This window comes from Myodes glareolus, chromosome 4 (assembly GCF_982192425.1).
Source record: "Myodes glareolus chromosome 4, mMyoGla1.1, whole genome shotgun sequence".
NCBI lineage: Eukaryota > Metazoa > Chordata > Mammalia > Rodentia > Cricetidae > Myodes > Myodes glareolus.
The window spans coordinates 90834157-90858936 of record NC_142029.1 but is presented as its reverse complement, the minus strand read 5'-3'; the positions used below and the strand labels follow the sequence as shown (position 1 = coordinate 90858936).

General features: G+C 45.8%; 1 long non-coding RNA gene across 1 annotated transcript; it reads right to left on the bottom strand.

The window, feature by feature from the left end:
- Positions 1 to 6526: 6526 nt before the first annotated feature.
- On the bottom strand, positions 6527 to 8384 carry LOC146894709 (uncharacterized). Its single transcript, XR_015001565.2, has 3 exons — positions 8236 to 8384; positions 7786 to 7860; positions 6527 to 7066 (listed from the first exon to the last, which is right to left on the bottom strand). It is a non-coding gene; the product is annotated as an uncharacterized LOC146894709 (long non-coding RNA).
- Between the last annotated feature and the right edge of the window lie 16396 nt (positions 8385 to 24780).

The window sequence follows — 24780 nt, the reverse complement described above, 5'->3', positions numbered from 1 at the left end:
CTTCACATGCTCCAGCAGATCACAGATGGGGTGGGTGCTGGGAATGTGAACTCAGGTCTCCATGCATGTGCACTTCCCCTGCTGAGCCATCTCCTAGTTCAGAAATTTGTAATTAAAAAAAAAAAAGAAACAAAAAAGCTTCCATGTGATTCTTCAACCAGCCATACTTAGCAATCATGGCGTTGGGTCCTAACGTGGACCCACTGGCCTTAGGCTAACTGGTGAACTGGGGATGCAAAACCCCAGTACTTGCCACCTAAGTGTTCTGGTGCCTGACTTTATACTACATGTCTTCATTAGAACTTCCAAATAACCCCATGTGATAACAGCGTTATCAAAATTGCAAAAGGAGGTGGAGAGCCAGCAGCTTGCCAAGAGCGAACAGAACTGAGATCTGGAAACAGTTCCACATGACACTGGAAGTTTTCCTGCCAAATTGTGTCATAGCTACCCCCATCCCAGACACACACACACACACACACACACACACACACACACACACACACACCCCTTAAGAGTAACCATTAGCATCCAGAGATCCAGTGTTTGTGAACCAAGAAGTCATTGTCTCAATGTATTCTAACTGTGGTCCTGGGGCCAGCCATGAACCCTGTGATTAAAGACAACCTTCCATGACTGGACACAGCTGTGTTGTTCACAGTGGCATGTTAAAATCAGAAGGACCCTTGACTGAAATCGGGCAGTCCTGTCTTCATTGTATGCCTCTTCAGAAAAGAGTACTTGCTTTGTGATTGGAGCAGAGGAAACGGGCTTCGCTGAAGGGTTCTGCGTGAGACAAACAAGCAGCTCTGAGAATAGAAAACGATGTCTCTTCCTTCTGTCTTTCAAATTCTTGCCTGTCCTACAGTGGGGGGGGCGGTGTTCCAGTGAGCGCTGCCCCTTAGTGCTATTTCCACGGAGAAGATGGCTTTGCAGTGCCCACACCTAGCTGTCCAAGCTCTGCAGGGTTTGAGGTCTTGTGCAATAAGTTGGCACCTGTAGCTTAACCAGGCCAGGGCTTCATTTGTCCAAAAATCATGTACTCAGAAGAATGTGAGCTGGATGTGGTAGTATGCCTTTAATCTCCAACTTGGGAGGCAGAGGCAAGAGGATTATCACAAGTTCAAGGCTAACATGATCGGCATATCAAGTTCCGGACCAGTCAGGGCTACATAGTAAGACCCTGTTTTGAAAACATAAGAAAAAAACAAACCAACACAAGGCCACCCACTTTTTACCAGGCACATAGATTATTTTCTTTTCTTTTCCTTTTTGGGGGTTTGTGTGTATTTGAGATAAGGTTTTATTATGTAGCCCAAACTGGTGCGCTTGCATTAATCCTCCTGCCTCAACCTCCAGAGTGTTGGGATTACAGACATGTGCTTCTGTGCCTGGCCTGCATTATAAGATGATAGAGATGTGGTTTGTGGTCTTTAGGAGAAAAAAAGGCCTTTCGGAGAGTGGAGGGAAAAAAGAGTTGAGACTTTTGAGCCTGAGGAAGAGACGGCGAACTGTTGCCAGGACGACTGAGAAATGCTACCCTTGTCTTTAGGTAGAGTGACTTTGCTCAGTGGGAGGCCGAGGACCCTACTCCATGAGGATCTTCGGTGAGGTGGGAGGTGAGGCCTGCAGAGAAGCTCAACCCTACTGATGCTTAGAATGAAGCCTGTTGTGAGGAAGATGAGAGATCCTAGCTAGGGACAGTTGAGAGCCGCTTGCTCTCGGGCAGTCATGCCCGTCCCCCTTTGGCTGAGGAGACAATTAAGTGAACCTTACACAACGATGGTGCTTTTTGCAAGAATGAGGGTTGAATTCCTCAGTCATGCTAAGTTAGCAGCCTGGAAAGCAAGAGTGTCTGCAGCTGACCAGAACTGTGGCCCTACTTCTGGGCCATTCCAGCTCTAACGTTGGAGTCCAAGGCCCTAGAGCTAGCTGTCTACTCGTCTCTTTCAAACTGGAAAGAGGGCGGCTTTCCATTTCCGGGGAGCCCCGCAGGCAGGTCTCTGCAGGCACATCTGGGAGAAGGCTGAGTGGCAGAGTGCCACAGAGGGGACGGCGCTGGGAAGAGCAAGGGCCTGGGCTGCTGGCTAACCCAGCTCCACACAGCGGAGTGGAGATTAAACAGACAGGAAATGAGATCTGGCCTTGAAGCCTATCCCTCCCACACCAGATCAGGAGGGAAATCCGAAGGGGCTTCATCAGGGTTGTAACCCCCGAACCACCACCACTCCAGGCCAGCTTGAGGGCGGTAATTCTGTATTGTGGTTTGACTCTCTGGAAAGGATGAGGAAAGCTGCCGTCTTAAAAAAGAAAACAAACAAATAAACAAACAACAAAACTATACAGAGGCCCTTATATGCTGCTTTAGGGAGTTCAGGACCCTAAGCTAAAAATTGGAAAGTAAGCCTGCCTTGATCTCATTCTTCTTCCTCTGAAAAAAACATTGTGGATTTTAGGGTGTCCACAGAATTATAGAATCATCACCTTCAACCCTCCCATTTTCTTCAGTTTTTCCTGCCTACAGCCCGGCCTGTTTTAGACATTTCCTATGAACAGAATCATCTGCTTTCATTTAGAGTGATGTTTTCAAAACCAAGCCATGTTGTAGCACCCATATGTACTTCATTTCTTCGAAATATTTCCCCATCAAATGGATAAGTCCAACTTTTCCTCATTCATCTGGGATGGACAAATGGACAGATGGACATTGGAAAGGCTCTGTTTTGGGCCTTTTTTGGAGGAGTCGCTTTGAGCTGTGGTACATAGAATTTTGTGTGGACCAAAGGTTTTAGGTTGCGTGTAGAAGCGAATCAATGGGTCACACGGTAAGTTGGTTTTGCCTTTGGAAAACTGCCTGGTTTTTCCAGAAAAGCTACATCAGTTTATGTGCCTGCCAGGAGGTTTACGCTGGCTCTAATTTTATATACATCCTCAGCAACACCAACAGCAGCACTTTCTCCTCCTTTTCCTATTATTATTATTATTTTATTTTTGACACTCTTACAGTATGAAATATTATTTCATTATGGATTTAATTTGAATTTTCATGGTTGCCAGTGATGTTGAGAATCTTTGGGTGTACTTATAGGCCATGTGTTCATCCTCTGGAGAAATGTCCACATGATCTTTGACTTATTTCTAAATCATATCTTTTGTCTTTTTATTATTGGGTTATAAGAGTTCTTTTAAAACTGTTTTAAATATTTATATGCGTTGGTGTTTGGCATGCATGTTTTTGTGAGGGAGTTGGGTCCACAGAAAGTTGAGTTACAGACAGTTGTGAGCCACCATGTGGGTGCTGGGGATTGAACCTGGGTCCTCTGGAAGACCAGTCAGTGCTCTTAGCTACTGAGCCATCTCTCCAGCCCCATAAGAGTTCTTCACATGGAAATTCTCTAGATAAATGAATTGAAAACATTAGCTCCCATTCTGTTGGTCATATTTCCCAGAACTTCCTTGCTGCTCTTCTTTGATGCACAAACATTTATTATTACTATTATTATTTGTTGTTGTTGTTGCGTTTTATTTTCCAGGCAGGGTATTGCTAGGTCACCCTGGCCTCAAACTGAAAATCTTCCTGCTTCAGGCTTCTAAGTGCTAGGACTACCGCATGTGCTGTCATAGACAACAAAGATTTAAATGTTTGCGATGATCAATTCATCTGCATTTCCTTTGGCTGCCGGTGCCTTCCGTGTTTAAGAAAATGTTTAGCTCAAGATCACAGAGACTGGGAGTGTAGTCAGAGAGACACAGGCCATAGCTTTATCCTATCTGCTGTGAGAACTCCTTCAGCCAATAGCCTTTTAGATACTGGCCCACTTTGGGCATGGTCTCAAGTACTATAAATGTAGACGAAAAGCATGCATGGGCTTCTTGGCTGCTGGATTCAGTTCCAGTTCCCAGCACATGCAAAGAACTGCAGATTGCTACTCTTTCTGTGAGTTTATCCCTGGATAAATAAACCTTTGTTATATTCCATTCCGGGCTATTATAGAACTCTTTTGTGCGCCAACACATTGGTGCCCAATCCATAAAAACATCTAATTTCTAACTGTTTCATTGAAGAGCCTTGTAGGTTTAGCTGTTGCATAAGACTTTCATCCAACTTGTGTTAATTTTTGTATATTATGTGAAATGGGGGCAATGGTGTGTGCTTGCCAATGGGTATTCAGTTGTTCCAGCACCGTTTGTTGGAAAATACCCTTTCTCTTTACACTTCTTTCTCCCTTCCTGTCCATATACCCACCCCGGAGCATTGCCTAAGTCATGCAATTTTGGTCAAGTTAACTCCTCAGACTCCTGAGTTTTCATTGTAAATACAAGACAGATATATCTACAGCTGCTGTCTGACATGACAGGGTGTGAGGAGCACTCCAGATGATAGAGGAGACCACGGATAAACACGTAAGTGCTCCTTGTTTGGTACAGTCTCTGTTATTCTTCCCCTTGGCATTTGATAGACATGCCCTTGGAGGTATAAGCCCTTCCATCCACTGGAACTCTTTTAGACCCTTCCTTCAAAAAAACAACTCCCATTTATATTTTGAGCTGCATGAGAGTAGGCAGCTGTTTGCTTTTTTTTTTTTTGTCTATTTTAAAAAGATTTATTTATTTATCACGTATATAGTGTTCTGCCTGCATGTATGCCTGCACACCAGAAGAGGGCACCAGATCTCATTATAGATGGTTGCGAGCCACCATGTGGTTACTGGGAATTGAACTCAGAACCTCAGAAAGAGCAGCCAGTGCTCTTAACCTCTGAGTCATTTCTCCTGCCCTTGGTTTTGTTTCTTAAGCATCTCCAATGTGTTGGGAGCCCTCTAGGCTCAAGAACTCCTTTGATAGGCTGTGACAAACATTGTGTGAATTTGGGGTTTGTGCTTGAAATTGAGGGGTTTTTTCCCCAGATAATTTCAACTTCTGTCAAGTTGGAGAGAGAGAGAGAGAGAGAGAGAGAGAGAGAGAGAGAGAGAGAGGGGTTTACTTTGGGTCTCAGTTCCTGCACACACACACACACACAACTTGTGACAGACAGCCTTTAGGGAGGCCTCTCAATGGTCCCCATCTGCTGGTATTCACATTTGCCCACTTAGTATGGGTGATTACCTCTTGAGTATAGATGGGGCGCCAAACCTCACTTTTAACAACAGAATACATCAAGATGACTGTGATTGTAACTCACCCCTTGCTAGCTGATTTTCTACTGCCCTCTTGGTTTTCACCCTTTGATGAGGCAAGTGAACATTTTGGGATGTCACACAAGGCATGATGAGGGCTGTCTCAGACTGGTAGTCTCCAGGGATTGAGTCATGCAAAGAATCCTTCCTCACTTGAGCCTCAGATGAGACCTTAAACCTGGCCTTAAACTTGGTTGTTTCCTTGCGAGAAACCTGGATCAAAGGACCTGACAATGCTGTGCCTAACCTCGTGATCAAGACAGGCTGGGACATGATGAACAAACATTGCTTTGAGCCACCAGCTCGACAGTAGGTAGGTAGTTCCCGTATTACTCCATATTGTTCGCACATGTCCCTGAACAGTTTGTGTTCTGAAAGCTTGGTCCCCAACATGGTGATGGTCCGATGTGGCGGGGTATTGAAGAGGTAGGGCCTAATGGGAGGTGACTAGGTGTTTAAGAGGATGTGCTGGCTAGTTTTTACGTCAATTTGACCCAATCTAGTTGAGGAAACCTCAAGTGAAAAAATGCCCCCATCAGATTGTTCTGCGGGCAAGCCATGGTGCATTTTATTGATGAGGGAGTCCCAGGACAATGTGGGTGATGCTACCCCTGGGCAAGAGGTCCTGGGGTACATAAGAAGGTGGGTTGAGCAAGTCTTGAGGGGCAAGCCAGTGAGCATCAGTTCCCTGTGATCTTGGCCTTAGCTCCTGTCTCTCGCTTCCTGCCCTGTTTGAATTCCTGCCTTGACTTCCCTGGATGATGCACTGTGATGTGGACGTGAAATAAACCCTTTCTTCTCCAAGCTGCTTTTGTTCATGATGTTATCACAGCAATAGAAATTCTAAGATGGGTGAAGGGTTTTCCCTCTTTCTGTCTTTGTCTCTGTCTGTCTGTCTGTCTCTGTCTCTCTGTCTCCAGAGACTGGGTTGTCATAAGAGAAACTGATACTCCTGAATCTTCTTGCCTCCTGTATCCCTGTGTGACTTTCTTCTCCCTTGCCCTCTGTCCTCCCATGTATGGACCCCGTCCCTTTCACGTACTTTCAGTATATTACACCATCTTCCATGAAGCCATGCCAGAGTGGACCAGATACCCTCGCCATGCTTAGACCCCAAATCATGAAGAAAATGAAATTCTTTCTTTTAGAAATGACTCAGCCTCTGCTATCTTGTTATGGGACAGAAAACAGGCTAAGATAGCCCTCCCTAATGATGTGTCACTTTATCCAAAGGAACGCTCTTTCTAGAAAATGAAACATTTCTAGATATTGCAGCTTTAATGGCAGTAAGGTTTTATCTCAGAAGTATACATCCTTGGAATACAAGGAAATCAGTAGACACGTCACTATTTTTTTTTAAAAAAAAACTTTTATTTCTTTGATGTATTTTATTTGTTTTGTTTGTATATACATTTGCACACCAGAAGAGGGCATCAGATCCCATAGACAACTATGAGCTGCCATGTGGATGCTGGGAATTGAATTCAGGACCTCTGGAAGAGCATCCAGTGCTCTTAACTGTTGAGCTGTTTCTCTACTCCTTGAATTTTTAAACTATTATGAACCATTGACCTTGGAGGCATTCTATTCATCCTGTTCTGTCCATTCATTTGTGTAGAGGACTAGCGAAGGCCCTGGGAAAGGGTCTTAGAGTGATCATATTTACCCAGTGGCCCACCAGTTCCATGCGTTGATTACTGGGGTGGGAAGTGATGTCATTGTGAGTCCATAGGCAAGGCAGTCTCGCCATGCAGACATCAAGTCCAGACCATGTAAGATCCAAGCTGTGTTGACAGGTTCATTCAAAATAAAAAGCACATCTTCTTGTTTTAATTCTGCTCTATGTGGGGCATTCTGTTACAACACAATATAAACAGACCATGGAGTACCTCAAAAAAGAAGAAGAAGAAGGAGAAGGAGAAGTAAGTGTATATCCTGGCCTAATGGCATCTGTGTGAGAGAGTCTTATAGTAGCTGAATTACTGAGCCACCCAGAGAATTGTGACTGTCTGGGCAGCCCTGGCATGGGAGGACAGAAACTGCCAATCTACTATGGTTTATGAGAGAAAAATAGGGCTGATGAGATGGGTCAGTGGGTAAACGCACTTGCTGAACCAACCTGTTTTCCTGGGTTTGATTCCCCAGAACCCACATTAAGGTGAGAAGAGAAGCCACCCCTCCAAAACTGTTTTCTGGCCCCCCACATGTACACCAACCCACCCATAGTCATGCATGCTAACAAAATATCAATTAAACACATTAAAATAGAGAAATAATAATATTCTACATTTACTTGTATCTTTCTGCACAGTAGAGACCACTTTATATTCTTTGGCATGTAAGCGTGTAGTTAGTAATCACTCAGTCAATGTTTGCTGGTTCACCCGATATAATCACCCCTAAATTAAGGCTGGGGCTAATGAAGGATAGCAGACTCCATCAAAGGTGACTACTACTTATATTTAAGGTTTTGCAGAAAGAGTGGATGCAAGTTTGTCCCCATGGAGAAAATTTGTGCTGAAAACATAGAAGGAGGAATTCAGGTAAGAGAATCCAGGTAGAACATGTCCCAACTTGCCATCAAACCAGCAGGGAGACTGCCTCTTACCTTGACTGAATCCAGAGGCAAACATCAGGATGGTTCTGGAGTGATATAAGCTGCCTCCCCTGGGTGCTCAACAGTCTAAGGAAAAAGAAACTGACTAGGTTGAGATCTTAGCCATCATACATGACTCTGCTCATAGGTAAACTTCTCTTACTTCCTCAGAAATCGTAATTAGCTGCAAAAAACTATCCAGTCTAGGTCAGAAATTCAATAATCTTGTTGCACGGATTAAAAGACAAACCAAACCTTATTCAAGCAAACAAATGAAACCCTCAAGATCCACGGCTGAGGGTAGAGCCTGAGCGGTCGCCCTCAAGATCCACGGCTGAGCATGTAGCATACAGGTTACATGTGAGCCCCTGGGTTTGCTCTCCAACACCCGGTGAAAAAAATAAAGAGCATCAACAAAGTACCAACCACAAAAACAAGTTACAGAAATTGGAGTAGACTCACCACAGTCTCATGGTTGGTAGGTTGCAAGGTTGGTAAACTAGAACAAAGTACCCTCTCCTTACCACTGCCATAATCTGTCCTGGACTGAGACAATTTGTAAGCACAGGACAGTTTCTAGCCAGATGCCAGATGCCAGAGCAGCCAGGGACTTCCCACACTCTGGGGGTGAAGCCCGGCTGAGAGCAAACATGGGAGTGCCTGGGATACTGGCCCATCTTCCTGCTTTCCCTCAAGGCTCTAAGAGTTGGGAGTTCATCAACAGCATGAGGCATCTTGTTCCTATTCTCTCGACTGGGCGGTCCTGGCAGAACTCTTCATTTCCTGGAAAGGAGTAAGTTTTTAATCTCTGAGCTCAAATTCAATTTGGATAAGAGGTAAGAAAGCTGCATCCCTCCAAAGAAGATTCTTTCTTCTTCCTACGTACCTCTGATGTGTCCAGCAATGGAAAATTAGGGTATCTGTCTGTCCCTGTAGCCTCGAGCAGCCTTGAGCGGAGATCCAGGGGGTAGCAAGAACCTAAGCAGACAGAGCCAGACTCTTTCCCTAAATGCTGTCTGCACAGCCTTGGGCTCCCAAAGAAGAGCTTGGAGCTCTTTGCGTGGTACCACCTGGATCTTTGCACATTCCCTGCTCTCCATGTTAGGTCTCATATCAATTCACCTCTCCTAAGAAGCCCCGTTGCCTCAGCTGTGTTTTGAAGGAGCCCTGCCATGTTCATGTGTCCAGAACAATAACTGCCAAATTCATATGTTAATACATCTGGGGGTGGAACCTTTGGAAAGTAATTAGATTAGTTCATAAGGTACTGGTCTCCACAATGCCACTAGAGATTTGCAAAAGAAAACAAACAAACAAACACCAAAGAGAAGCCTATGGTGGCATTCTAGCTCTGCCTTCCATGTAAGAAAGGCCTGAGCAGGAGCAAGTGAAGCTGACTTTTTTGTACTTTCCAGCTTCTAAAAGCACAACACACACACACATACATACACATGTGTAGGGTTGCTTTGTTCTACATGTATGTCTGGGCATGATATGCATGCCTGATGTCCACTGAGGTCAGAAGAGGATATTGAATCCCCTGGTACTGAGGGACAGTTGTAAGCCGCTATGTTGGTGCTAGAAGTCAAACCTGAGACCTCTGGAAGAGCAGCCAGTGCTCTTATCCGTCGGGCTATCTCTCCAGCTACCCTAGCTATGTTTTTTTTTAACAAATTTGTAAATATTTATAAATTATCCAGTCCAGAAGCATCGTGCTGTAGCAACAAGAAGTTGATTAGACAATCCCCTGGTTCTGGATTAGATGTCTTTCCTAGGTGCACCTACAACACTCTGTTCTCCCCATTCCTAGCCCTACCGGCTGGGTTGTGATGACTTGCTGGCTTGTGTGTAGCCCTCGCACTTGTAAGAAAATGGAAATGGTGGGATTTGGCAGAGGAGAAATTGACCCCATCAGAGTTGCAAATATGGTCCCCAAGGCATTCGGAGCCGGGTCTCAGTTTGTGACAAGATTAGGCTTCTCTTTTCCTTCATATAGAATGCAGCACTGCTTTGGGTGTTCCCAGTGAGGCACAGAATGAGCCACCAACTGCAACTACCAGGAGCTGGGAGATGGGACTGTCACCTTGAAGACAGCTTCTTCTATTTTGTCATTATTATTACTATTATTATTATTGTTTCTTTCCTCAGTGCTGTGATTGAACCCAGGGCCTTGCTCACATTAAGCAAGTACTCTACCTTGAGCTATAACTCAAGTCAGAGAGTTTCTGGTTGTTGTGGTAAGACATCAAATATGACCCGACACTGGCATTTCACGTTAACGAATGACAACATTCTCGGAATTGCAAATACCAGGTCCTCTAGACTTCCTTGTGCAACCTGCTTTTTCTCGGCTGCACTCCTCCAGCCCTAGCTGCTCCAAGTCTCTCAGTCCTAAAATGTGACACCAGAACTTAATGCTATTTTCCAGAGTGGCTTGAGTCATTGGCTCATAGAAACCACTTTCCGATGCATCCGGCAACCTGAGGGCTCAGCAGCTTAAGGAAATCAGTAACCTCTTGTGCTTATATTAATAAAAATCCAAGTCTTTCTCCCAGAAACATCATTCTGTCTTTCTTCACCCTCTTTTAAAACTCTGTGTATGTATATATGTATAGGTGTGCACCTGTGTGCATACACATGCTCATGTGTGTGAGATGATGAAAGAAAAAAAATCTAAGTACAGGGCCTAGCACATACTACATTGTATTCAGTTTCATCTTGACAGATTTGACCATAGATCCCACCCGCTGAGACCAGCAGACAGACCAGTGAGTTTGTGGTTACTCTCAGCTTGTCCGTCACTAGGGCTCCAGAATCACCAGCCTGTGTGTTCTGTGTACTCAGCATCTGTCAGTGCTGACATCACCACTTCACATTCGTCTCTCTCCCTTTGATCCCCACAATGCAAGACAGACATTGGCATGAACTTCATTATACAGGTTAAGGAACAGGACTAAGGACAGTTTTCCCCAAGATTAGAAGAGAAGCAGAGATCCGAACCCAAGGCCAGTTCCAGTGTATGCCCTTAACTATTAAACTATATAGTCCCCATGTTTTCATCCACATTAGTAGGAGGATGGGAAAGAAAGCTCCGGGGACTATACTGATAAAGAAATAGACATTAAAAGTGGAAATGCCAGTCAGGATCTCACTGTTTCACAAAAAGCGTTATTTTCCTAAATATATCTTGTTACACACTATCATTTTCAAGGGGCCTAGAAACCCAAAATATGAGAGAGAGAGAGAGAGAGAAAGGGAGGGAAAGAAGGAAGAAGGAAGGAAGGGAGGGAAGGAGGGAGGGAGGGAGGGAGGGAGGGAGGGAGGGAGGGAGAGAGAGAGAGAGAGAGAGAGAGAGAGAGAGAGAGAGAGAGAGAAAGCATTTATAAATCTTTAAATACAGCAAGGTCAAATGAAACATACAAAAAATTTTCTCCAAGCAACTGTATCATCCAAGGCCTTTGCACGTGCAGTTCCCCAAGTCTGACTGTTCTTAGCAGTTCCCCAAACACTAATGTTCCTTTTCCTAGGAGCCCCTTGATGCCCAGACTCAGTTTAGATCTCACTTTCTCCAGAAAGCCCTCTTTGATTACCAAGGTCACAGAGGCCGGGTGCCATCTGTTCCTGGAGTATGCGCCCATCTCCTTCCAAATGCTTGTCACATTTGTGGTAGCTGTTGCATTATATGCTCCTTGAAGGCAAGGTCCTTGTCTGTTCTGCTCTTGCAGGTTCCCATCCAACTGAGGTTAGGTTCCTAACAGTCTGGGCACAGACTCTGAAAGCACTAGGTGGAGGCAGTAACTCCCATCCTTTTCTTAAGAAAGATAGTGAGCGGCCAAGTGCCATACTGAAGCCGCTCCTCCGTTTGTCCTGGCTCTCCTCACCCCATCCTCATGTGCTTGCTTAATGTTTATTCATCATACATTTTATATCATTTATATTTTACATTACTATGTATTAAATGCATATTAATCAAATGTATATTTCATTAAATACACATTACATTTCCCCAAGACCAGCCCTTACTTTAAAAGTCATTAGTGGATGACTGAGAATTTGGGTGACATCTTTAAATTTTTTATTGCATCCAGTTATTTAGTGTGTGCGTGTCCACACATGCCACAGCAAACATGCACAAGTTGGTTCTCTTCTTCCATCATGTGGGTTCTAGGGATCGGACTTGGGTCGTCAGGCTTGGCGGCAGTTTCCTTTGACTGCTGAGCCATCTGGCCAGCCCTATTCGTCATGAAGAAATGTTAATGGGGATGTTGGACCCACAGTGGTCAGGTGTGTGTCTACCAGGCCTGGCTCTGCTACAGAAACTCAGACAGACTTCACCTGCTGCTCTCTAGGGTGGGTACTTCCTGCCCCAGGCCTTTCCTGCATGGTCCTGCTGGGACCCTGAGGCATCCTTGTGTGCCAAAGCAAGTGGTGTTGAAAAGGTTTTAAAGCTGTCACTGTGGGTCTTTAACTAGGTAGGTAGTGGTCCTTGCTGCTAAGCCTCACGACCTGAGTTTGAACCCTAGAACTGGCATGGTAGAAGGAGAGAGCCAACTCCTTCAAGTTATCCCCTCCCCACCACACACACGCTGTGGGACTTGTGCCCCATGGCACACCTATACTTACACAGAACATACACACACAAATAAATAAGTATATGTAATAAACACTTGTAAATATGTCACTCGGCTCTCAGTGACTTTGAAAGTGGGTCTGGCCTTGGGGGAATGGGGGACTGCCACTGCTTTGAGAATAAATGTGTCCTTCCGTCCTCGGTCAAACCTTGTTCCTAGGGCAGGGGTTCCTCCCCACAGTACAAAACCAAGGAAGGACCAAGCTTCATGGATTCTACCGCCATCACACTGAAGCAGTCTTAACTACCCCTACCAGGAGGAACAAAGGAAGCCAGCTGTTGCTTTGTTCTTCACAGAATGTGAGGTGTCTGGCTGTGTCCTCCTATTGCTGTTCCTTTCAGGCCGAAGAATATTGGCTGTGTGTCTTGTGCTGGGTGCTGTATAGTGCCCATCTCATCTATCCACACATTTTTTAGCAGAGACTGAGCAAGGTCACCTTGCCAGTAAGGAAACTAAAGCTTATGTGGCTTTGTCAGTAGGAAACTGTGGACTAGATCCTGGCCTCGAATCTTTGCCTACACCCAAAGTCCAAGTTCCTTTTGTGTATCCACTGTCAGCCCTAGAAAGACAGGTTCCACCTCCTCAGGCCTCCAGGCTGCCGGCTATGGGATTTCCGCCTATGGGATGAGATACAGAGGGCAGCAGAAGAGCCACCAGGAATGAGACTGCCTCGAGAAGCTGGCGGTTTTCTGCCTGTGCCACGTGAAGTTTTTCCAAATATGGGGAGCCATCTGTTGATGATGTGAGAATTGGGCAACTTCCACCCTCATCATTAGCTTGGCAATGGAAAGGGAGTCCAGAAGAGCCCTTGTGTATCGTGGAGGAAATTCAAGCCGTATGTTTCTCATTCATATACTCTTAAGTCATCAAAATGTTGGTTTTAAAGAGTCTTTTGATGTCCAACTTGCTTTCTGCGTTTTTTTTTATGGGGTGGAGAGGGGGAAGTCACGATTCTTTGGCTGTAAATTATCGAGTTTTGGGAGAACTGGGGACAGTTCCAGTACTTCAGATCCCAGGAGTCTAGAGGGAACTCCAGGTGGGGTTCTGCCTTCAGAACAGGGGCAGAGACGTCCGTTGTCTTTCAACAGAATATACCCTGAGCACCTGACAAGTGCTGAGCATAGTAGCAGGTATCAGGGACACACAGTCTCCTCTGAAGCTGAACCCTAAACAGCAACTCCAAGTGAGGAAACTTGACCTTCAAGTTGGTACTAGGCTCAGAGCCTCCTATGCAACAGCTGCAGTTGTGTGGTTGGGATCAGAAGATGGGCTGTTTTGTTCTGGAGGGTGTGTTCTTAACCTTTCCCGCCTGGAGGAGGAGCAGGGGAGGTGTAGAAGATGTTGCCTAGGCAGGGAGAAAAGGAAGGCATCTGCAGTGAGGAAAGGACACGCCAGAAGGCTCAAAGAAGGGAAGAAGGCATGGAACACAGATCATTTCATATTCCACTGCTTGAAACAGGATGCCCAATGCTGGGTACGTTATAAAGAAAAGAGATTCAGCTCCGTGTAGCTGGCTGGTTGTCCTGAAACTCACTCTGTAAACCAGAGTGACCTCAAACTCACAGACATTTGTCTACCTCTGCCTCTCAAGTGACTGGGATTAAAGGTGTGCACCACCACTGGAAATTGCCTTGGTAATGATTTCTCTTCACCGCTATAGAACTAGCACAGAGCCTAGGTCCAAGATTAGCCCTATATACTTGGCCTCTAGTGAGCACCCTTTGGCTGTATTGCAATATGACAGGTGACTTCATGGTGAGAACAATGATCTCTCTCGCGCACGCGCCTCACTGTGTATCTAAGGACAACAAAGGACTCAAGATCTTCCTTTTCAGCCTCCAAAATTCTGGGATTTCAGGTGTTTGCCATCACTGCCAGCTATATCCTTGTCTCTTAAAGATTCTGCTTACAAACCCCCAACATTTCTAAGCAATACATGAGTTTCCAGTGCGTGAACTTTTAGAGGACTAATTCAAACCACATCCAAATCACGGCAGGGACACAGGGTCAGTGTGGTTCATAAAAAATGAAGCCAGAGGTAAGGCAGGAGAGGCTGGTGAGGACCAGACTGCCAGGGCCTTGGCCCCAAAGTGGAGGGGTGATCTTAATTTAAGAAGAGAAGGAGGCAGGGTTTAATAACTCTTTGGGTGAATTTGCGCTAGAACTAGAGCTGAGAAGCACAGATGAAGGTAGTGGTAGACAGAACGGTGGGAAAACCTTAGGTTTTAGTTTACAGGTTTTGTTGCCCTTGATTGCAGGGTGGATAGGGGGAGGAGCAAAGTTTAGGATGGAGAGCCTAGTGAGGGATGTCAGTGGAGCAGCCCAGGGGAGGCACCAAGCCACAGGCTGCCAGGAGAGGCTGCTATGGAGGTGTTCCTACCGTACTATTTATTGTACTTCCGTCTGCTGTGTGAGCTCAGCTGGGCCCTGAAGATTTTCCAGGATTTTAAAGCCCAGGCTTTTCTTCTTATTACCCAAACAGCTTAATTAGTATGCTTGCAGCACAGGCTGACGAGTGTCACTGCACTGATAGAAATGAAATGCAGAGTTGCCAAGAGGACTGAGTGCCTGTGTCTACTAGACAGAATTGAGATATTTTACTGAAATGAATTGGGACTTTAAGGAAGGACTACAGCTCTCAGATGAAGAGGGACAGACATCTAAAACGTTACCTGTTGAGTCTAGGTAATGGCGGAACATTCAGAAGGGCAGCAACTGAGATATGCCTGGTGGTGGGGCTATGGCTGGAGGGAGTGGGGCACGGGGTGGTGGTGTGACTAGCCAACAAGAGGTGTGGAAACCAAGCCAAGGATCCCGGTCTAAAGGGTAGCACTCCTTAAGCCTGCGATCCTCCTCTCACAGCATCTGGGCATCGCCTTCTCATACCAAAGGCCTTCAGAAGTTTTCCCTAGTCTCCTGTCCTTACGGACCACCCTATCTAAATTGTCCTGGACACAGGAAACACTTTGCTATACTTGAAGCTTTTATTTATTTATTGCTTTTTGGGACAGGGACTCATGTAGCCACGACTAGTTTCAACTCGCTATGCAGTAAACGATAACTTTTCTATTTTTTGTTATTTGTTTGTCTATTATTTTGAGGCAGGGTCCATGTATTCCAGACTGGCCTTAAAATCACTATGTAGCCCAGGAGGGCCTTGAATTTCTTGTTCTTCTACCTTCACTTCCAAGTCTTGTCTTATATACTGGGCATCGACTCCAGAGCTTTGCGCATGGTAGGTAAGCATTCTAGCAACTCAGCTATATCCCCCAGCCTTGCGTGAAGTGCTTTAGAGGAGACAGACATCCTTACTGGGTCACTCTCCACTGACTCAGGAGGCATGGTCCCAATTCCTTTCCTCCTCAGTTGCAGCCGATTTTTGTGAATTCTTCAAGGAGTGGAAGTGGTCGTCGCCTGCTGCATGTTCTTAGGCAATCACCAGCAAAAGACCATGCTCTGGACCCCCAGGATGTGATGTCTGTAGCCGAGAAGAAAAAGAACTAGAAGACGCATTCTTGAACCACAACTGGTTCAAACACGAGTGTAAGGAAAGGACAAAAGAAGGCCAGCACGGGGTCTGTGGACACGTGTATATTCCCAGCACAGGAGAAGCAGAGGCGGAGGCAGAGGCAGAGGCAGAGGTAGATGAACCCCAAGTTCAAGGGCAGCTTTCTCATCGGTCAAGGAAGTGCATTGCCTGTCAGAGAGCTCTTTTCCCAGGACTTTGGACTTGCTGGTTTCTGTTTGTCTCTCTGATAATAGATTAAGCTCCTTAAGTAAAGCCACAGGGTAAGAAACCTTTTCCTCTTGGTATGAATCTCTCAGTCCTACCTCGTGACCAAGCTCATAACAAGTGCTCCGTTCACGCTAGTGAGATTGATACATGAGTAATAAGAGGACGAACTTCCCTTAGACAATCAAAAGACACAGAGATTCCTGAAGGCCAGGGCAGCCAGAAAGTTTGTCCAGGGCAGTGAAACACTACTAGATGCTTAGTTTGTCGGGGTGGGAAACAGGAACCAAACTAATGAAGTTGGAAAGTGGTAAGCTGGGGAGGAGAAAGGACTCGTAAGCAGCCCTGGTTAATGGTTTACAGGTGGCAGCCCACGGCCCCTGCTCTCCAACGTGAAGCACAATGGGTTCTCTGGGACAAATAGTCCACGAACCTTTAAAATGTGAGACCAGGTGCTGGGGCACGAGGACCCTGCTTCATTCTGGGTGTTCTCTTGGGCACTGGAGCACCAGATGATTCTAAGTTTTTTGTTTTTTTTTCTTCTGGAGGCTCCTAGGACCCTACTCTCCACTGGAGCCTGTGCCCCCTTCTGAGTCAGTCCTTTCCCTCTCACTCAAATTAAAACAGCTAATTTTAGACACTTCCTGATGACTCCTAGCTGGGTCTCATTAGCAGACTGAAAACGGGTTGGAGTCTCAGCTGGAGAAGGGACAACTTTCATTGGTGCTGGTCTGTTTCCCATCTCCACATGGCTGTTGATGTTGGCTGCCTTGGAACAAAGCAAAATGAACTCCTTCCAAAGAGAGTGGACCACAGGCTCCTGGCAGAGAGCCTGACGCGGTGGGAAGGGGTGAAGGAACACATGGCCGAGGGAATGTGACCACCACTGATGGCGGGCACATGTTTTGTTCATACTCCATCTCAGAAGTGCGCAGGTGTCCATTTTTTTTTTCATTTATATATCGTGCAACATTTTAACGTAGTATATACCAGGCTCTGAACTGGCCCCGTACTCCACTTCCCCTATTGCAGGGTGTAAGGACAGAAACGTGTGCAATGAATGCTTGCTGCTAACCAAGATCTCACAGTCAGTGAGAGCAATGGACTAGCGCATGACCACCAGGTACTGTGGTCCCTATTGAGACTCCAAAGGGAATGTGTGATAGAAGAGCAGCAACCGCATGGTCTCACAGCAACTGACTTTCATTGCGTTCCCTCTAAGGATCTTGCATTTGCTAACTCACTCAAGAACCCAATGAGCATAGAAGAGCGCCGCCCAGCTCAGTAGGGAGTGGGAAGCAGGGAACAGACAAATCAAGATGAGAGGGTCTTCCAGGCAGATGGAGTGCACATGTATACTGCTTAGTCTTTATTGTCAACTCGACACAACCAAGAGTCACCTATGAAGAAGGAGCCTCAACTGAGGAGTTGCTGGGCTCAGGTTGGCCTGTGGGCAAGTCTGTGAGGGACTGTCTAATTGATTATTGATGGGGGAGGGCTCAATTCACTGAGGGTGGTGCTGTCTCTGGGCAGAAGGTCCTGGGCTATATAAGAAAGCTAGCTAAACAGAAGGTCCCGGGCTGTATAAGAAAGCTAGCTAAGCAGAAGCTGAAGGGCAAACCAGTGAGTATCGGTTCCTCCATGATCTCTTCTTCAAGTTCCTCCCTTGAGTTTCTGCCTTGGCTTGTTTCAGTGATGGATTGGGGCCTGGAAGTGAAAGTCAAGAAAGCCTTTTCCTCCCCAAGCCACTTTTGGTATGTGTTTACCACAGCAACAGACCACAAACTAACACAATGTGCAGAGACTGGAGGTGTGGAGAACAGAATTTGGGCATTGATACACCTTTCCTTATGTAGGTGGAGACTGCGCGCTCGTTTCCCAGCCAGAAACTATATTAATTACAACACTGTTCGGTCAGTGGCTCAAGCGTATTCCTAGCTAACTCTTATATCTTACATTAACCCATTTTTAATTAATCTATGTACTGCCACAAGGTTTGTGGCTTGCTGGTGAGGTTCAGTCCAGTGTATGTCTCCTTAGGCAGCTACATGGCATCTCCCTGATTCTGCCGACCCTTTCTATATCTCTGTTTGGATTTCCTGCCTGGATTTACTCTGCTAAGCCATTGGCCAAAACAGCTTCTTTATTCTTTAACCAATAAAAGCAACACATATACAGAAGGACTTCCCACATTAGCCTTACAATTTTTTTTTCTTGCCGTGGAGAAAAAGATTCATGTAAATATTTTGTAGTTGTTCAAGCCTCTTGATTAGACAGCAAATTTCCAGCATCTCCTGGGCATCTTGATTGTATTGAAAAGGATCTCCAGCAATAACTATCCTGCCCAGTTGGATCTACATCGTTAGTCAGTAGGGGCCTTTAAAGGCCCTTCCTCTAACTGCCACACTCTCTCTCTTGCTTGCTGCTTTTCCTGTTTCCACAAATGGTTCGCAGCAATATTTGTCTCATTTTTAGTCCTCTATAGATCCTCTTGGTGTTGCTCTTATCCTTCCAGTAACAGCTTACTTCCTGGCAGTGTAGATCACGCATGTCTTTCTCTGTTCTTCTCTTGCCGTCCCCGTAAACATGTGACTGTTCCCAAGAAGGATGTGTAGTCAAGGACATCGCCAACAAATACAAGATAAATCGCCCCGTCATCCTCAGCAGAAGCAGCATCCGTCGTCATGGTCACCATCATCATCCTCAGCGGGAGGGACCACAGCATCACTCTCATCGTCACCATTATCCTTATCCGTTGGAGCCACAGCACTCATCTGCTCGTGACTGGACATCACACAGAGCTCAGCACTTCCTTCTCCCCTTCTGTCGGACAATCTGGTGTCAGAATCAGGATTGATGAAATATATTAATAGAAGACCTAAATGACAGTGTAGGGGCATATAGGAGAAAGGAAAATTCTGGTCTAATTCGGGTTATAACGGGATACTTCTGGAACAAAAGAGACATTCACATCCCTGAAAAAGACATTAAGGTCCTCCTTAGTGACTGCCAATCCCTAGTCAGCACGAGAACCATGGCAGTCCTGGTTTTCACTACTACTTTCCAATGACTTGAGGCTACTTCTTGAGCTCAAGATCAAGACAACATAGCTCCTTCTCTTTTATACATCTTTCTTTCTTTTTTTTTCCCTGTATATCTTTTCTCCTAAATCAGGAACATAGGAGTTGGTCAACATGCATCTATCCAGCCAGAGGGAAAAGGACAGTGCCTCCCAAGGAAACCTCCTTATGCATTGCATTTTGGGGCTATAGAACGATCTTTTCCAGAATGCTTGAGGCCTAGAGCTCTTCTTTTTTTATTGTTTTTGTTGAGCTATATATTTTTCTCCACTCCCCTCTCCTCCACTTCCCTCCCCTTCAACCCTCTCCCATGGTCCCCATGCTCCCAATTTAATCAGGAGATCTTGTCTTTTTCTACTTTCTATGTAGATTGGATCTATATATGTCTTTCTTAGAGTCCTCATTGTTGTCTAGGTTCTCTGGGATTGTGAATTGTAGGCTGTTTTTTCTTTGCTTTATGTCTAAGAGCCACTTATGAGTGAGCACATTCTATATTTGTCTTTTGGGGTCTGGGTTATCTCACTCAATATGATGACTTCTAGATCCATCCATTTGGTTGCAAATTTCAAGATGTCATTCTTTTTTTTCTGCTGTGTAGTACTCCATTGTGTAAATGTACCACATTTTCCTTATCCATTCTTTACTCGAGGGGCATTTAGGTTGTTTCTAGGTTCTGGTGATGACAAACAATGCTGGTATGAACATAGTCGAGCACATGTCCTTGTGGTATGATTGGGGCTCTTCTTTTTTAACGGAAACAAGAGACTCGTAAATACTCCCTTGGAATCTCTTGACTCAGCTTTCCTTTCTGGGCTCCCTGCCATAGCAGTGTCTCCCAAGCTGCTCTCCCTCCTAGCAGCCTCGCCATGATGACCTCTGGTTGTGCTGGGCACTCTGGGCCCTGACCTGCCTGCGATGTCATCCTGCATGGGGTGCTGTGGATTTGCATCTCTGGGCTAAAGCTGGCACTCAAGTTCTTCTGAAACTTGAGTTCAGAGGTACCAGTCCAGCATCACGGGGAAGCTCTAATGGAGGGATTTTAGAACACTCCTAGGCAGCCAAGGTTTTGGCCTGTGAGGTTACGTGAGGAGGAAAACCAAATGTTCAGTTGCCATCTCCCTATGTCACCTTTCCTGAAGTGGAGACTCTAACATCTAGGTACTTCCTCCATTTCTTGTGGGGTCTCTCTCACAATACCAGTCCCATGAGTTCTAACCAGCTTTCCAGGAGGCTGTCTCTCTCCCCAGCTCTAAATGAGGGGGCTCCTGACCCCTCTTCTCAGTCTCTTCTTATTCTAGTCAACCTTCTCCTGTGTCTGGGGGTCATGAGCAGAGATCCTGCAGGTGAGGTCTGTAATGGGATGAAGGAATCTACCCCACACTCTCAGGAAGATCTGCCAAGAGAGCTTTGGGCTTTTAAGTAGGAAGGTCAGGTGGCCTCTTGCTTTAGTCTCCTACCGTACCCCAAACCAGACTTACAATCTGACTTCTTAAAGTTGGAAGTGGGGTGAGGAAGAAGGAACGGCTAACCCTAGCCTTCCCCTTGCCCTGCAACTTCTTCCTTTTTGCAGGTTTGAGGGAGAAGGTTTCTGAGTGCAATGTGACTCCTGGGAGTCGGATGAGGAGGATCCTCAGCCTTTCCTCTGGGTGTCGGCAGGTCAGGCTGGGGGCTGAGCCGGAGGCCGGGGAGTAATTGGAGGCCACTGAGAGCCCTGGGGACCGATCATGCTCAGGTTGTCACCTTCAGGACATCTGGACATGAGTGTCCTCCTCCTGGCCTTCCCACAGGAACAGGACATTCCTGCTTTTTGAGCTGCCCCAGAAAGTGGCTGCAGAAAAGAGGTACATGATGCCCAGCAGCACCTCACATTGCGACCGGGGGGCTCCAGCAGGCTTTGGTGGCTCAGAAGGACCTAGTGTTTTGGTTTAAGGGTAGCAATGCCTGGGGAGGATGCTGCCCTCAGTATACCCAGGCTGATGTGACAAAGCTGCACACTGGAGGACGGTAATGGGACAAGGACAAGCAGCCCAACAGCTTCCACAGGCTGGTTTAGAAGGTTTCTCCTTCAAGCCAGTGCAGAGGAAGCCAGAGGGGGTGGGAAGTCTTCACATTCTTATGATTGATTTGAAGACACTCTTGGGCGTGTCCTTCGGTGTTCTCTCCCTGTCTGCCTGATGCTGTCTCCAGATGTGTCTGTACCTTCGGGCCTCACTGTCTTGAGGACCCAACTTTTGAACCCTCCAAGAAATTTTAATTGAGTATATGTATTAAAAGTAGGAGCCAGAGCCTAGGGCTCTGATTAGGGGATGATGTGTGTGTGTGTGTGTGTCTGTATATGTGCATGTGTGGACAAGAGAGAGCTTATGTTTGCTTTTCAGTAGGGATTAGAAACCTCTAATTGTGCAAGGAGCAACGATCCTTGGGAGGTGGGGGAGATAATGAATTCATGGTTTGTTTTCCCACCAGGCTGCCCTTCCTGCTTCAGTTTCCTTGCGGGGGGGGGGGGGAGGGCAGAGGGGGTAGGTGAGGACAAAAGGGCTTAGAGACCTGCCCTGCCATAGCCCACTGGAGCTCTACCTAGGTTTCAGCAGTGGAGGCGATCTGCAGCTACACCTAGAGGTAGACATAGTTGTACAGTGTATGTGTGTGTACATGTGTGTTTACTTGTGTGTGTATGTATGTGTGTGTACACATGCCTCTGTGCCTGGATGTGTGCAGGTGCACACGTGTGTGTGTGCGTACATGTGTGTTCACTTGTGTATGTATGTATGTGTGTGTACACAAGCCTCTGTGCCTGTATGTGTACAGTGTGTGTGTGTGTGTGTGTGTATCTATGTATGTGTGTGTGCAGTGTGTGTGTGTATGTGCAGATCAGGCCTTGAGAGCTTGATCATAAGGACCTCTATGGAAGGCCCTTGACCAACTGTGCACATGGGAGAATGTTGTCTTCTGGAGATCCAGGGACTGGCAGCTGAGCCAGCCATATGGGTGTGTGATTACTGAAGCTGAAGTACATCATCTCCTCCACCCCATTCTTTAAGCCAAGGTCCTGGCTTTCTTCTAGGACAGCAAACAAAGAATTTCTGGGTTCTAGATTCATCCAGAGTAGAAACTGAAATACTCTTGCCCATCATTCTGAGAGCTTGTGAATATTATTGCTTTCTCTCTCTCTCTCTCTCTTTTTAAATTGTTTCTATTGAACTAAATATTTTTCTCTACTCCCTTTCCCTTCTACCCTCTCCCATGGTCTCCATGCTCCCAATTTACTCAGGAGATCTTGTCTTTTTCTACTTCCCATGTAGATTAGATCCATGTATGTCTCTCTTAGGGTTCTCATTGTTGTCTAGGTTCTCTGGGATTGTGAATTGTAGGCTGGTTTTTCTTTGCTTTATGTCTAAAGGTCACTTATGAGTGAGTGAGTACATTCTATACTTGTCTTTCTGGGTCCGGGTTACCTCACTCAATATGATGTTTCTAGATCCACCCACTTGCCTGCAAATTTCTAGATGTCATCATTTTTTCCTGCTGTGTAGTACTCCATTGTGTAAATGTACCACATTTTCCTTATCCATTCTTTAGTCGAGAGGCATTTAGGTTGTTTCCAGGTTCTGGCAATGACAATGCTGCTATGAACATAGTTGAGTTTCCTCTTTGTTTTATTCTATTCTTTTTTTTTTTTTAAAAAAAAAAAGATGTCGAGACAGGATCTTCTGCCTCCTTGAATGCTGAGACTATATGCATACACCAGCATGCCTAGCTACTATCACCCTCAATTGGAGCAGGATGTGCAGAGGCCCTAGTTCCCCTGTCTTGTCCTGAGTCTCCCAGAGTGGGGAAGGACAGACTGGTATGTAAGGGTCTGCTGGCTGTCAGGTGCTCTCATGCTCAAGGTCCCTACTAGGAGGGAGAGCTGCTCTAGCCAGGGATTTCCAAGTTCAGGACAATTAGGGCATATCAGTCATTTCGGGGCCACACAGAGAGCTTCAGGGACAGCTGACTCGGAAGGCAGGTTTGTTGGCCCCCGAAGCTCTTCCCTGTGAGCTGGGAAGCAGGATGAGGGAAATGAGAGTGGACTAAAGGACGAGCACCCTACGGAATTGATTCATCTGGAGTCTAGTTCCGAAGAGAGCCTGAAGAGGGCTGTGAAGTCACCCTGGGGAGTCACAGAGTTTCAGACTCTGTGTCCACCTCAAGCCTATGCTCCCTTTCCTGTGCCCAGTGCCACTCTATGCTGAGGTTTCCAAAGCTACCATTTTTGAGACACCTAATAGGTGGGTGTCAGACCAGTTCAAACTGCTTTACATGGGTTAAACTACCCGAAAGAATTGAGTACTTTTAAGCTTTTATTTTTCAAATTCATTATCTTTTAAAAATTAACTATTATTACACTGTATATGTCTACTATATATGTATATATACATGTATATGTACATCCATATATATTTGTAAATGTAACCTGCTCAGCCTGTTTAATATTACAAGGAGTGGCATATGGGAGTGTTTAGAGTGAGGAAAGGGAAAACAAAAATATATACTTATAGCCTCAAAAGTGAAAAAAATATTTTAAAATAAAATGAGATTGTAATTTTTGAGTGTGTGTGTGTGTGTGTGTGTATGTATGTGTGCCTTAGCACTCATGTGGCACTCAGGACAACTCTCCAGAGTCACTCTCTCCTGTCAGCTTTTGGGATCCAGGAAGGAACTCAGGTTGATAGGTCCATGTGCAAGAACCTCTATCAGCTGGGCCATCTCAAAACCCAAGAATTGAGCTCTTTATCCCAATTGTATGAGGAGACATTAACGTACAGATAGGCAGCCGCCTCCATTTCTGAGCATTTTCCTCTGGTCAGTGCATCTCTGAGGAGTCTGCTACCGGCCATTCTCCTGCCTCTGTTTCTCAAGGAACTGAACAAGGACTGGGAAACTTGGAAGGGATAAGGGATGAGATCACATGCAGTCGGATTTTTCTTTGGGCCACCAGCTCACAAATAATGACATGGAGATTTATTATTAATTATGAAATTCAACCTTAGCTTAGGCTTGTTCCTAACTGGTTCTTATAACTTAACTAACCCATGCTATTTAATCTACCTTACCTCCATTGCTACCCATCCTGCTTCTTCCGGGTCTGTCTGAAGACCCCGCCTTTCTTCTTATGGGTCTTTTCTATCCAAATTGCTGACTTTTCTATGGCTGACACTGGTCATCTAGTCACTAGCTCCAATAAAGGTAAACTTTATTGACAGTCTGGAGTGTCATAGATCAATCAAAATATCCCACAACAATCACATCCTCTGGTCCCGCAGACCAGAGGAGATAAGGTTAATTCTACCGTGTCTGAGAGCCACCTTCCTCTTTTGGGCCACCTTGGAACCTGATGGCAGCAAGGGGAACAGGACAAGGCAGTCCCTTAGCTCTTCCCAGCAGGAAGTCCAGCCCATCCTCCACGAGAAGGGTTAGGACTTTGCCTCTTTTGGCTTGGGTTAAGTTGTAGCTGGGGGGGGGGGGGGAACCTGTCTTCTGAGGTCCCTGTGCAATTGTCTGTTCTCTATTCTCCTCGCAC